Genomic DNA, 14,719 nt, shown 5'->3' with positions numbered 1-14,719 from the left:
ATTTAGTATTCTCTTCGAAATAGAGATTTATTTATATTTTCCCAATTATAATCTTGAAAGCTAATTTATAATTTGTTCATTCTTCGCAGATATTCTGAAATCTATGTTAATACAAAGCATCATATAATTGATGTTCTCAGTGTAAGTATGTTGCCATGCAAAGTACCGTTTCATCTGGTGATGATTGAAAATAGTTTTGAAAAGCAAACTAAACAGCAAGAGCATTATATTAAATATTTAAAAGCAAGCATGACCATCATGTTACATATTAACAAAGGCACCAACTGATTTCTAGCTATACAAACAGCTAAATATAATTTTATATGAACTTAATATTTTACCACTATTAATTGAAACGAATACGATTTTGTCATTCCGGTCATGGAATAAATTGTCAAAAAATTAGAGCCGTCTTTCTTTACAAATGACACATAGGTCATAGTAATATACATACCTACGAAAATGCAAAATTGAGAAGGGGTGACGCAGTAACATGACCATATCAGAGAGTACATAAATCAGATAACTTTGAATTAAGCAATCTATGTAAACTTTCTAAATAGCTTTGGTATTATCATTAACAGTTATTAGTAATTACAGAACAAATTGTTTGATACGAATTATTACATACATAGTATATTTATCTGAACTTCCTGTGACTGAATATAGATTCCAGAATTGGTCTTGTCCCGTGCTGAGCAGAATAGATACATTTTCTGATGTGAAGTCTCGACAGATAATGACAGAATGTTGTAGGATATCAGGAGGTCCATCTCAGGTTGTCCAGGCACCTGTTGTGTGGCTGGTGTAGAGTAAATGGACTGAGCCTCATTCAATGTCGAAGCATGGTTTTCCTTTCTATAGGACCAGATAAACGAGGCATTTGGTCTGCTGCCATTAGGGGATGTATCGCAGCTAAAGTTTTTAATAGACCCATTAGCCACAGTCACTGAGCTCTCCAAAGGTTTTCCAGAGTCATCTGTCAGACGAACTGTGGTTACTGGAACTGCAAAAAATGAACAATGTGGAAGAGGACTAAGAGTTGGGCAAACCAAAGACATGATTAAATAGAGGCTCTGTAAGATTTGCCACACGGAAACAATTGTCACACGATGAATAATTATTCTGCTCTGCACTGCGTTTTTTATGCTGCCGAAAAATTATCTTCATTCTCTTTCATATTTTATTGTTGTGGGTTTAATTGTAAGATGCTGACTTTCTATCTTTTGCAGACTTTGCTATTGCTAGACAAAGAGCAATAGTGTGAAGGGCATTACTAGTATTACTCTCATCATAAATTAATGACCCTAATGTATTTTGCAGCAAACATTTGAAGGTTAATAAGCCTTTACGAAGTTATTATACATGGTACATTTAACAACAACGTGAAACATATATTATATAGCTGTACTGAAAAGCCAACATAGGGTATATTTTAAATCTACTTACATTTACCATTATTGGGAAATTTCCATTTCTGAACGTGCATAGCAAGCTAACACCATATAAGGAGTTTAAACAAGCTATATAGTATTGACAATTCAAGTAATTTCTAATTTTACCATAAATCGTAATATATCAATTAATTTTAAATGTCCATTAAGTTCTTGTCGAAATTTACATTTAATATCACTAGAACATAAATAAACTTCCAATCGTTGTGAAAATAATAGATTTTTAACTTGATTTACATAGTATTAATAGTTTGTGCACCAAGTCAGCTGTAGATTTACATTTTGTTTCGGCGATCTATCATCAGACGTCTTTAAAATTTGAACCAACACTTAAGTATTCCACTATATTTCACTACGTACGTTGATATTCTACCTAACTCATTGTAGACAGACACGTGTTTATTTCGTAATGCCAATAATATACGTAAAATGACGTAGTTACACCTTATATGTCATTTGCTTTTTAAAAGCCCCAAACGTTAGACCCATAATTCAAAATTGGTTTATTTTCGTATCAAATATTTGGAATAGAGCTTAAGACAGTTTCCAAAAACGATTTATTCTAGTTTTCAGACAATAAAGTGTCTTTGCTGCTTGAGTTTTTGACACGTAGTCAACGACATTTAGAGAAAATAAACATCCAATTTTTTTAAAATAAGATAACGTATCTCTCAAACAATCACCAAAATGCCAGCTCTCATATCCTCGCTAACAATAATAATGAGGACTTTGTATAGCGCCTAATCTTTAGAAGCTCTAAGCGCTTTACAATATTAGACAACACATTTAAGATATATAAAAAAAACATAAAATGATATGATTACAAAAACAAACACCATGAAATTAGAAAATATAGAAAAAAAACATGCTGAGAATATTTAAGGTAGGAAACAAATATCCCTCTTTCCGAAAACCTATGATTTGATTGTTCTTCATGCTGATCTTTGGGTTCCAGATGTCGCAGTTTCATTTTAATTTTTTAAGAATTCCTTTGAAATTGAACAGCAATTTTGTCAAATGCAACCAATTCGGCCCGCATGCAACGAATCAAATAAATGAGCACATTATGACGTAATACTGTTTGTCAGAAATGTGCTTGCTATCATTTAGAAACAATCAAATAAAATAGGTGAGAAAGCACAACATTGCGTTATCCCAGACTGACAGATAAAATATGAATGCAGAACTATTTAGAATTTTCGTGCAAGCTACGACGTTTATTATATGGCTTTCAGTGTCGTAAGTATTTAACTACCTATATTTTAATTTGCTAATTTATGATAATGTTAATTCCTATCAATAAGTTCAAACGCTATATCTTATTCAATGAATATTGGATACAATCTCCCTCATTGCTTCTTAGCATTTTAAACTATCCACAGCGGACTCTGCAAACAAGTTTATTGACTTAGTGAACCAATCTTTCATCAAAAATAGAAATAGGATCAGAACATTAAAAGTAAATATTGTGCTAAGGATTCATAAAGGTAAATAAATAATCCGCAGGTATATGCATATTCCATTTGTGCGAATGGGTGTTATCCGGCACATTGGAAAGTTTCTGAGATAAAATATTGTATTGAAAATAGACATGAAAATAGACAGTGATATACCAAGTTTCCTTTAAAACATCACTCGAAAGGTTATCAATACCACCAGACTATCCAGACTTTAAACGTTTTATAACTTGTTGTACTTCTGAAATAATAATACCGTCCGAATTTCCTTGGGGGGTCAGTTATTTCGCTTAATATGAAATGTTGATCCACCTTATAACATATGTCAAATCATTCTGAAAAGTACTCGCAACATTCCGTGAGATTTAAATTTCAATTCAAAGTGTTTTTTGGACATTTCAAACTTTCTAGTAATGTTTCGACCCTTTCTCTGCAGGTGCTTTTTTAATGTTCGACACTTTCTTTTTTTTCTTCTATAGGCTGCCTTACCATTTTTATTTTTATATACAAAACCAAATGATCTTTACTGTTTCTGAAGTTTCTAATTGCAAATAGGGCCGGATTAAGTTATGGACACAGGGAGAACTTGCCTCCGGTTCCTTAATAATGGGGCCCACTGGTTGACATGGATAATATTGTATGTGCTTAAATAACCATATATAAGTCCAAATCCTCTAATATGGAGAATAATAATAATATTAATAATAATAATAATATTAATAAGAACAATAACTACAATAATAATAATGATCAAAATGATAATAACAATGCACATATAAAGGGAATTTTAAAATATTTTTGGAGTGTTTTTAGATCAATGAGCACCTCTATCACACCTTAAGTGCCCCGTGTCCCCATAATTTTTAATCGAGCCCTGAGTGCAAGTGCGGGGTGCTTTGCTGATTTACAGTCTGCATCATCTGAGGTTTGATTGTTGGCCGAGATTCAGCCATTTCTTTCACTAATAATATTTTGACATACTTTTCATCGGTTGTGATGGTTCACAGAATTTGGTCATGAAAGAATTTAAGGAAGTGTGATGTGCTTATGCTCTAACATTGTGAGCACAACCTTGGCTACTGAAATTGGCGTTTGCGTCTCTTTTCGACTTGCCTTGTCTCGGGCTGTTTTTGGCAATTTATCTGTAACTTTTCAAAATTGTTTATTGATCTTTGAAGCCAGAAAATTTAACAATTGAAGACTTTTGACTCATTTTCAAATGAAGCCAATGCACTCGTGTATTGTCACTTTTCGATTCAATTATATCCAAATTCGGATTCATATATCAGTGTAGCCCTACTTTTCGCCTTTGATCTCTGGCATACCATGAAAAATTAAGATGTCTCTGAGTGACTGAGCCTCTTGTTTCTCAAGTTTCTTTTCGTTTGTCAGAAGATTTGCTTTTAAACTTAACACTAATGTCATTCTGCGCATTTAATTCTTTACTTAATGTGTTTGCAGTTCTTCAGTTGTATTTTCGAAGTAGTCTAATGAATTGTTCAGGCGTCACACATTAAAACGGATATCACTCATGACCTGAATGATATTGTCCTATCTTTGCGGTATAATGTACCGGAGTAAAATTCTGACCGCTGTTCCCCTTGTGATTGAGGATAACGCGAGGATGTTGCTCTCACCAATCCTGCATGTACTGTGGTGATTTTCCATGCTAGTACGTATTATTTACTCTTAATTGAACAATGCATTCATACTAGAAACATTTTTTGTCCGTATTACAAAGTAATCGCTGCATCGCATCTTGTCCCTGCGTGTAGCAAAAGAAGGCTATGTAGTTAGGATATTCAAAGTGCTGTGGGTGGTCAACCCTGTATCATGGAATGTACTGGCGTGACACATGAACATGTACGTTCTCAAAATAACAAAATCTGATTTAAAATACAAGGTTCAACCAACGTTCAGAACGAAGTAGAGCTATTTAAGAAATAATAATAATGATAATAATAATAATAATAATAATAATAATAAATTAAGACACGTGGATTGTAGAATATTCTGTTAAATTGAAGTTCACATGAAGGCAATATGAATGAATGAGAGAGATTATTTTTATTACTAACCTCTTAAAAACACAGGAAGACCTTCACTGACACACATGCTATTGGCAGCAGAACATGGGCCATACTTATAGGGTGCTATTTCACACCTCCATATTGTCTTGTGGTCACTGACATTCATACCATCTATTACCAACACGAACCTCCTCGAATTATTACAGGTGACGTTGTATGTGTAAAGATCCTGCGGAATCAATTTGTGAAGCTCGCATGCTGATGAATTTCTTATCTGGATCCAGTTTAACCTATCTCTCTTAAACCATACGCTCAAATATCCTAAATCCTCATTTAATTCACAAATCAGTTCTATCGATCCGCCTTCGGTAAAATAATTTGATTTGTTGGTGAAGAGCGTAACTACAGGGTAAGCATCTGGAATAAAGTAAAGCAATACAATTCGTGTGAGATAAACGGATTAGATGACGATGTGAAAGACTCTCTGTCAGCCTGACTGCCAGTTTAGAGCATGTAAGATAGGATTGCGACCCTTTAGCTTATGTTGAAAACATGCTGGTGTTTATGGTTTTGATGTCAGTTTTCATATACTCGTGCGCTGGTTTATGACTTTTTATCATGCTTACATGCATTGTCGTGTTAATGACATATCGCGAGACATAAGCTTTCGACAACGTTTTTCATAGTTTGAATATATTTAATGAGCTGTCTAGCTTCATTTCATTACGGCACCTAAACTGATAATATCTTGCAGTTCCAATGTGAGTGATAAACTATGCTTTAGATTCACGTGTAATACAATAGGATTTTTATAATCCTAACTTCGTAAGCGGATCAGACCGAAACTGTTTTCAACAACTGAAGAGTGCCTATCCGCAACGAAGCGTATTGAACATATCATTGTGGCAGTTAACATTTTTAAATAACATGAGCTAGGTTCTGAATTCTTATAGGCTTATTACATACATATATTCATGACCATACATTATTCTTTCTTGACATGCAATTGATTTATGAGAGATAGCGTACGCATTATGGACAGAATTTCATTCTTGTAAAAAGTAGCTTGTCTAGTCCATAAAGTAGTTGTAGAAATGCATTATATAAATGGATTTAACTACTTTTAGTGTGCAAATATTGAGGCTAAACTCTTTCATATGTCGACAATTTGACTCCATACTAATATCTAGCTGCCCACGTGAATAATGTTCCAACAAAAAGAGCAAAATACTTATCTCTGTTTCAGCTATTTTATTAAATCTTTAAGCTTGAAACAATATCCATTATAATTTCTAAATAGCAGAGCAAAGACATTTATCGCTTTCACTTTTGTGTCAAATCTCAGTTCCAAGCTTGAGACTTGGCATAAAGTGTAAATCAAACGTGCTAACTTGTTTTCACATCAATATGAATTAGTATTAAAAAATAAACTATATAACAAGGACACTAAAGCGCCCATCAAGGCTACGGTGTACGTGAATAATTCTGAAACGCCAGATACATACTTGAAGATTTTCCTGGGAAAGTAAATATCAACAGTATTCCTAAACGGATCAAGGCTGCATTCATTGTGGATTTGCCGTAGTAGAGATTCAAGGTAAAATAAGGTAAAATGATATCTGCAAATAAATAAATAAATAAATAAATAATTAAATAAATTTAAAAATAAATTATATATATATATATATATATATATATATATATATATATATATATATATATATATATATATATATATATATATATACCACATACGTGTAAAATAACATGGCTTTTAAAGTGTTGGTATAAAGCAATTTGATATATCCATGCTATTGGAATATGAATTTTGTATCTGCCCATGGCGCAATAATACGCATATATAAACATTCTTGCGACCGTGTGCAGGTGATTCAGATTAAAGATCACTTTTCACACATTAATCATTAGTGATGTATAAAAATAACAATAAAAAGTATTAATAATCCCCGTTTTCTAAATAAATTAATATGGTACACATTTTCAACGCATTTCTTTCTGCTTTCTGTTCCCCCTCCTCTCTCATGCATAACGGACAAACTACGCAGAAATGTGGAGTGAGAGAAAAAAGGAATTTAGCCTGAAGTAAAACAGAAATTACACCAAGTAACCTACTAGAACAAGGTTCGCCGTAACGATATGTGTGTACATTGCTTAGGATTTGTCTACAGTGTTTATATAATCAATGATACAAAGTTGCAAACCATGTTTCGACATTATACGGTAAATTTCTTGGTTACGTGGTACAAATAATGTGATGTATTTAATGTTTTATTGTTGCTGTTGTTGTTTTTTTAAACATATTATGATGTTCTAAACATCGATTATAATTACTTAAATACGAAAATGTCCAAAGTTCTCTCTCTCTCTCTCTCTCTCTCTCTCTGGACAATCGTAGCAAGAAACGGGCTAAAATCTATGTAATGACGAGCGTAGAGGATTTTCGTTTGTGTCATCCTACGATGTCTCTGGACTTATGAATAATGATAAAAGTTATGTCAAACCGAGCAAAGGATGTGTGTGTGTGAGAGAGAGAGAGACAGACAGACAGACAGACAGAGATTTTGTTTTCAAGTCACACTGCCCAGACAGAGTTTATGGTCGGTAATAATGTTACTAAAGCAGAATAATGGCTTACATCAACTGTAAAGATATTAAAATATTTTAATGACATCTTGTTGGTTCGTCATTTCGTTATTTTCTATTCGACATTAATTTTCATGCGGCGGTACATACATGGCTACCGTTCATGTGAATGGCGTAGATAACCAAGTGTTTGTAGTGCACTACTTTTATTATTAAAACCATCTTTCATGTTTAAATCATAAGTGTGTATTATACTGATTTAATCAATTTGAAGAAAAATAGAACCTAAAAAAAGAAAACAAACAACAATATATAAAGGTGACTGTGAATAGCCACAAGAGTCATAGAACTACATCTTGTAGAGGACACACTCGGGGATGTGAAGAGTTCAATCACTCGGTCAATACGCAGCGGTCTGTAGTAAATCTTAACTCCATTCAAAGGACAACTATATGTATTTGTATGTAATATAAAAAATATATATGTACAGTATTTACGCTGTATTAATGATATACCACTCACTGTATAAATTATTCATTAAAAAGAAACTCGGCAAGCTTAGTTTCCTTTTAAAGAAAAAATTATACATCTCGTGGAATAACATTGATACAGCATGCATACTAGACACACACACACACACACACACACACACACACGCACCATATTATTAGAATATTATGAATTAAATCAAAAAATAGTCCTAAACATTTCTATCATGAGTCCAAAAGTGCAGAATATTCAGGATGAATTCCAGTGGTGCTACGAATGAATTCCAATATTGAATCTACTGATGTGCCAGTAGTCTGGAAGAGTGTTAATGTGCTAACCGTTTTGATGTACCACAATGATATAATCCCAAATGTCCTCGAATCAATTCACAATAATAAAGAAATAATAATTTAACCCACAATTATCAATCGTCATTTTGTAATTCCAATGAATAATTTAAATAAAAAATCAAATACTCTCAATTAAAACTGAACACAACTGGCTCCAGTAGACAGTTGTTTACATATGGAATGAATACTTCTGAAGTAAATAACATTTATATAAAAAGCAAAAATATCATCATAGAACCATCCATCCATCCATCCTATTCCTAAACAACTTGCTCCTAGAACATTAATAATATTCATAAAATCAAATAGACTTTTGAAGTGAACTTCTGTAAACATGTTTACACCAATAATTATCTTAAAACTGATTTTTTTTAAATCACAGATAAGAATTATCTATGTAATATGTTCTTTCCAACAAGAAAATGTGAGTTGTCATGTAGGCCTTTACCCACAATTACTGACATAGGTCATCCACACAATATAAATTAACATAACCATATATATATACATGAGTGTATGCGTAAAGGCTATAACAGAAGTTTTAAAATGCCATTATAATGAAAAATTGATGATTTAAATTTGTATCAAAAGCACGAAATTCACACGACAATAATTCTAGCTCTTTGATTTGTCTCTGCGTAGCACAGTCGGAAGTTTTATTTGGTTTGATTATGGCATACATTGACGTGGTTGTGTATATTGCATTTACAGATCGTAAATTAAATACTAATTGTGTTAATTATTTAATTTTATAAATATAGTTCAACCAAACGTCGGGTGGCCGAGTGGTCTTTGGTGTTCTTTATTTACAGATCATCGACATCGGCCAGCGTGGGTATGTGAAAAGGCCTGCCAGTAGTTTCCCGTAGGTCAGGTTCTTCCCAGGCTTTTCACGGTTCTTTCTCCACCAGATTTATTGGCCGCCATGTATACCCTATCATATAATGAAATACGGCGCTAAAACCCATACCAAAAGATACAAAATAAACGTTTGGTCTTACTGGTTCCTGAATGCTCTTAACCTTAGTTGTCATCACATAATTATTGACTACAATGTACTTCTACACTGGCAGCCATGTGCTTAATTGTGTCAAGAACAGAGCTCAATATTGGCAATGCTTTGTAGCAGGAATTTTTCAGCATGCAACTTTATGACATTATACAGCAACATTCACTCCTGTTTATACTGGTACGTACTTCTTGCTTGGCATTGTTCACAAATGTGCACATACTTTACAAGTTTGTCGGATGCATTTTTCAGCGCTTTTTTATTATGTTCTTCCAAGGAACATTGGTCGAGGAGGAGCAAAATAAGCTGAATAATCGTTATTTAATCCTAAGTGTGATCGAATCTGTTTCAAATGTATACATGACAATTGACCTGCAATAATTGTACATTAATTCTTGCGAAGTAGTTGTTTTATATTTTTACCAGATAAATGAACGTTTCTCTCTATGATCCTTTCAACTTACTTGTGGATGAAATGAGGAAAGTTTCATTTGTTGGAGGTATCCACTTGTCAATAGACTTTACTATGGGTAGTCATATTAACTTACAAGAATACACTTTGAAAATTAACAGGAAGTCCTTTGCTAATAAACGCATACATGAAGCAAGGAAATTCAATGTCATTTCACTCCTACTCCCTCCTTCCCCAATTTCCATACACACAAAAGGAAAGAAGGAATGGGGAAATAAATGTATGACCGCTTGACACTTCAATATTTAAAACATTTTACCGATCACAAATATGTACTTTCTAAACACTCGTAAAATGTTCATTGATTGATAACTTCATTCTAAATTAAACGAGTGATCGAGCACAAATAATTCCCTTTAGGATGAAAACCTAGAGCTTGGATTAATTGTACTTCTACACTCATAAGTAACCACAACAAAGGTAAACAGTTGACATGATTATCTAGCAAATTGGATTCTGTCATTGTGACACTTTTGGTAGCTGGGAATCGATTTAACTTTTTTAATACACGCATTTGATGAAAAATGAGCTGAACAATATACGTTTCTACCAAAACTTTTATCTTGTCATATGAACATATACAGTTGTTCCACATAGAAATATAATCCTCATCACAAGAATCATCTGAGGAATGAGATACCGTACTTTTATATCTTTACAACAAGTTATGAATGATACTAGAAAATGTCTACATACTCCGTAATTCATAATGTTCACAGTTCAAAAACCTGACTTGAAGAAGGCAATGAGCGTTTTCCGTTGTTTCTTAATTCGTGGTTTAGCTAATACGGCTTGTATTAATGACTTAGGTCATTTGAGCCAATCTGACATTTAGAATACTTCATTGTCCCGGCCGAGTCATACCAGAGACTTACAAAAATGATACTAACAGCTGCCTCGCTTGGCGTTCAGCAGTAAGAGGTTAGTGTTAGGACTGGTCGGCCTGGTGTCAGGATAATGTGACTGGGTGGGACATCATGCTACATGTTTGCGGCATGATGCCCCAGTGCTAGACATCACTATAAACTGCCACATTGCAGACATCGTAGCGATATGACTGAAAAATTGTTAAAGCTACGTTAAAAATCAAAATCACAAAATCACAAATCACTTCATTGTCGATCTACGTTGGCAAAGCATCAAAAGCAAGGCCACGTGGCTAATTAATAAAGCGATGATGTTTAATTTAAAAAAAAAAAAACAAGCAAGCAAACAAAGCTATATTGATTCAAATGAAGCACAATTAGATATTTAGCAGATACTCATAGTACTTCTAAAATGCTTTACCTATAAACATTTAGTTATTGAAAATGAGTTCTAAACGTTTACTCTTTTATATGGTGCAGAGACTCCTGATTAGCCTCATTTTGGCTCTAATCGGTTTCAGCGCGTGGGTCAAATGTTATTTTAACCTTTAGTCCCCATGAGGCATTTTCCGGTCCTTGTCTCAAAGATCAGACCTGTAAAGTAAATGTTATCCATAATTCGTTACAGCGTCTGTCAGCAATTTAGCAGCAAAAATATATTTCTATATTTAAACAGGGTTTCGGATTTATCAGGAGTTTTCAAGCGTAAAAATGAAATCTGGGATCAAAATTTATTTCGGTAATCAGACTTGAAGGGTTTCAATTTACTGGGGGGAAATGATGATATTAACGGAGGACGAATTCAGTACTAAAACGAAATTTCAATATTGAGGTGATTCAGATATCTTTAGGTTTCGGTTTAGATATATATATATATATATATATATATATATATATATATATATATATATATATATATATATATTTCCTCTCTGTCTCTGTCGAATATAAATAAAGCCTTAATGCATGCCAGTTCAAATTCTTTTAATTTTAATTGCATTTCCAACTCTCTTCTTTTCATGTTTGTAATCTCATGTACACCTCTATTATCCTAATTTTGAATTTGTCTCTTTCTTTATCCTGTATTTTTCTCAATCTTTCTTTTTCCGGAATTTGCATCTCTTCCTTTTGCATTTGCATCTCTTTTTTCTTTTTCGTGCATTTTCATTTTCATTTACATTTCCATTTCCTTTTCTTCTCTTTTAATTTCAAGCTCAAATTTCCTGAACTCCATTGAATTCTTGTAATTTAGTTTCAGTTCCATTACTTGAAAGTTAGAGCCAGTTTCAGACTTGCGAATCAAATTCTAAACGTTTTTATTAAAAACATTCTTTTCTAACAAGTATTAAACCAAGATATTTATTCCTTGTTTTGATAAGGATGGCTTTACCTCTGAAAGATCATATTGCCTGGAAAGTTCCTTTTTCAAGGACCCTAACCGTTCCTTGCTAGGATTTAAAATAAAGATTTTCCCCTCTACTTGATAGCTTTTTTCTTCACTATATAAAATAAAAAGCAAAGATAGAAAAATGACACCCACTCAAAAAAAAAAAAAAATTCTAACCAATTTCAATTTCTCTGAAATTCGGATCCCGGATGAGCCTACAATGTTCTGTTACGACTTTATGGTCACAAACTGAGTAATCGAACAAAAAAGCAGAACCAACAGGTTATGAAAAACTTAATAAATTATTTAATTATCAAAGTTATATAAGAGGAACTTTAAAGTATTATGAAGTGAATCCAACTAAACATTGTAAAGGTATATGAAAGTCCTAAATGAATGAAAAGTTCCTTATAAATTTCAAAACCAGAAATGCACTGGTCCTCTAAGAACCGTTATATTGTCAAGATGGCGTTGTACAATAAGCATGGATGTAGGTCAGTAGACGACAGAAAGTTGGCCATTAACACGGCCTGTTAGTACATGAATGTTTTCTGGTTCATTTTAAATATTTTTACATTACCATTTTCCTTGAGACCCATCGACAATCTAATGTTGCTTTTTTATATGAAATTCTCATTTAGGCCATAGGGTCATGCTTTCAAGTTGGCGGCCGTGATCTTAAGTACGTATGTGGCTAATGGTACTGGTTGATGACATAGTGACACATATGACTACTTGTAATATTTTGAATGATCATAAGCGTTACATACTGAAAATGTAAGCTATGGGTATGTTATCATGAAAACAAAATAGTCATTTGATACATGGGTTGTTGTGGTAAAAATTGACTAGAATACAATTACTGATTCTAGGTATTCTCAGAAACAAATTTGAGGGGTAGGCATAAACATAAAGTTGCACCATGTTAAAATTACATACAGTTCTCAATTTCAAGAAATAAATATCTACAAATAAGAGGATAGACGTGTGAAATCAGCCAAATAAAACGTTACTTCTTTATAAAAAACATAATTTAATAAATGTTAGTTACATAATCTTGTATATAAAATGTATGACACATTTATTGTGCCTATTATTCACTATATGTATGAAGTATAGGCTTCTAAGTGTAGTACATACTGTACGATTTAAGTTGCATGCGTGTGTTGCTTCTCGTAGATATAGAAGAACATCTTTTTTTTTAAAAATCTTTTGAGGAGAAAACTACAGTTAAAATTTTAAGATTAATGTAACTTAACGTATATCGGGTTTTCCATTGTACATGTTACTAAATATGTTTCATAATATTTTGTTTACTGTAAACTTGAGATCAAGATTTAAGAAGAAAATTTACATTTTATTTCTTAGTGCAAGACGTATCAACCTTGCAGTAACAACCATATGTTTATCTGCAGTCACACATGGATAATTTGTCCTTTCCAAGCTTACCCAAAAATGAATGTTTTCGTAAAAAAGAAAACATTATTTTGTAGACAGCTATTTAACTTCATTTAACATTTAACAGTATACATTTTATCTATACCGACTATACAGTATGTCGTTTGGTGCAATACATTTAGGCAGAATACAAAAGTAGACACTAACCTTGCATTCTTTTGTCTCTTTTATAACTGAATTGTTGCACATATTGATTGATATTTGCGTCCTCTCATATTGTATTATTCAATGTTCCGTGTAATGGTGAGAAACTAGAAAGGAAGATTAATCTTATTATCTTACATCCTCTTCTCTTGCACGATGTCCTTTCTCATAGAGCAAAGTTCAGCCAACATTTAATGACAAAAGGTTTCTGCAAGCAGGAAATTTTTATATGATTTACCCTGTCAGTCAGTTTTACAATTTCTTCCTGCTGTTTATTTGTTTCGTTTTGTCTGTTTGTTTTGTTGCTTTTTTGGGGGGTGTGGGTGGGGTGGAGGGTGCTGTTTCATTGTTGTTTCTTTATTGTTGTCTACTACGAATATTGCTATAGCTTTGGAGAAAATTTACTCACCCATTATGATCCGAATATAATCCAGAATTTTATTTGATGCATAAATACAGAGAATGAACAATAGAGCTCTTACTAGAACAGTAAACAATATATCATATTGTGTTAGATGATGAATGTTGATGGTTTCATCGATTAAATTGACCTTTTACCTTTTAAGATATGCTAACAGGAATGTTTAAACTCAACGTTCACTAATTCCATATCACGAGGCGGGGAAGGTGGTATAGGAACATTTGCCCTCAGATCACAATTATTTTTCTTGATATGCTAAAATACATATTATTATACATGTTGTTGTTATAATAACTGTTAAAGCTTTATAGGTTTCTGCACACACACATCAGTCACAGGGACTCAGTGGAAATAACAAACAGGTGCTTGAATGAAACGCAATTAGGTGACAACCTTATTATCACTGTGTTCACTGGAGAGCTGATATTTTTTTAATGATATTCCCGACATAGCTTGCAACATTTCACAATAAGTCATCTATGAAACATGCCATCGAACTGATATTTTTTTTCAGGATGTCTTACTGTCTTTGGTCAACCTCAAGGGGTTATTATCGTGGTTTGTGGTAAACTCTTTCC

This window comes from Sinohyriopsis cumingii, chromosome 7 (genome assembly GCF_028554795.1).
Source record: "Sinohyriopsis cumingii isolate HCF-2022 chromosome 7, ASM2855479v2, whole genome shotgun sequence".
In the NCBI taxonomy this organism is placed as follows: domain Eukaryota; kingdom Metazoa; phylum Mollusca; class Bivalvia; order Unionida; family Unionidae; genus Sinohyriopsis; species Sinohyriopsis cumingii.
This window is presented reverse-complemented; position numbering follows the sequence as displayed.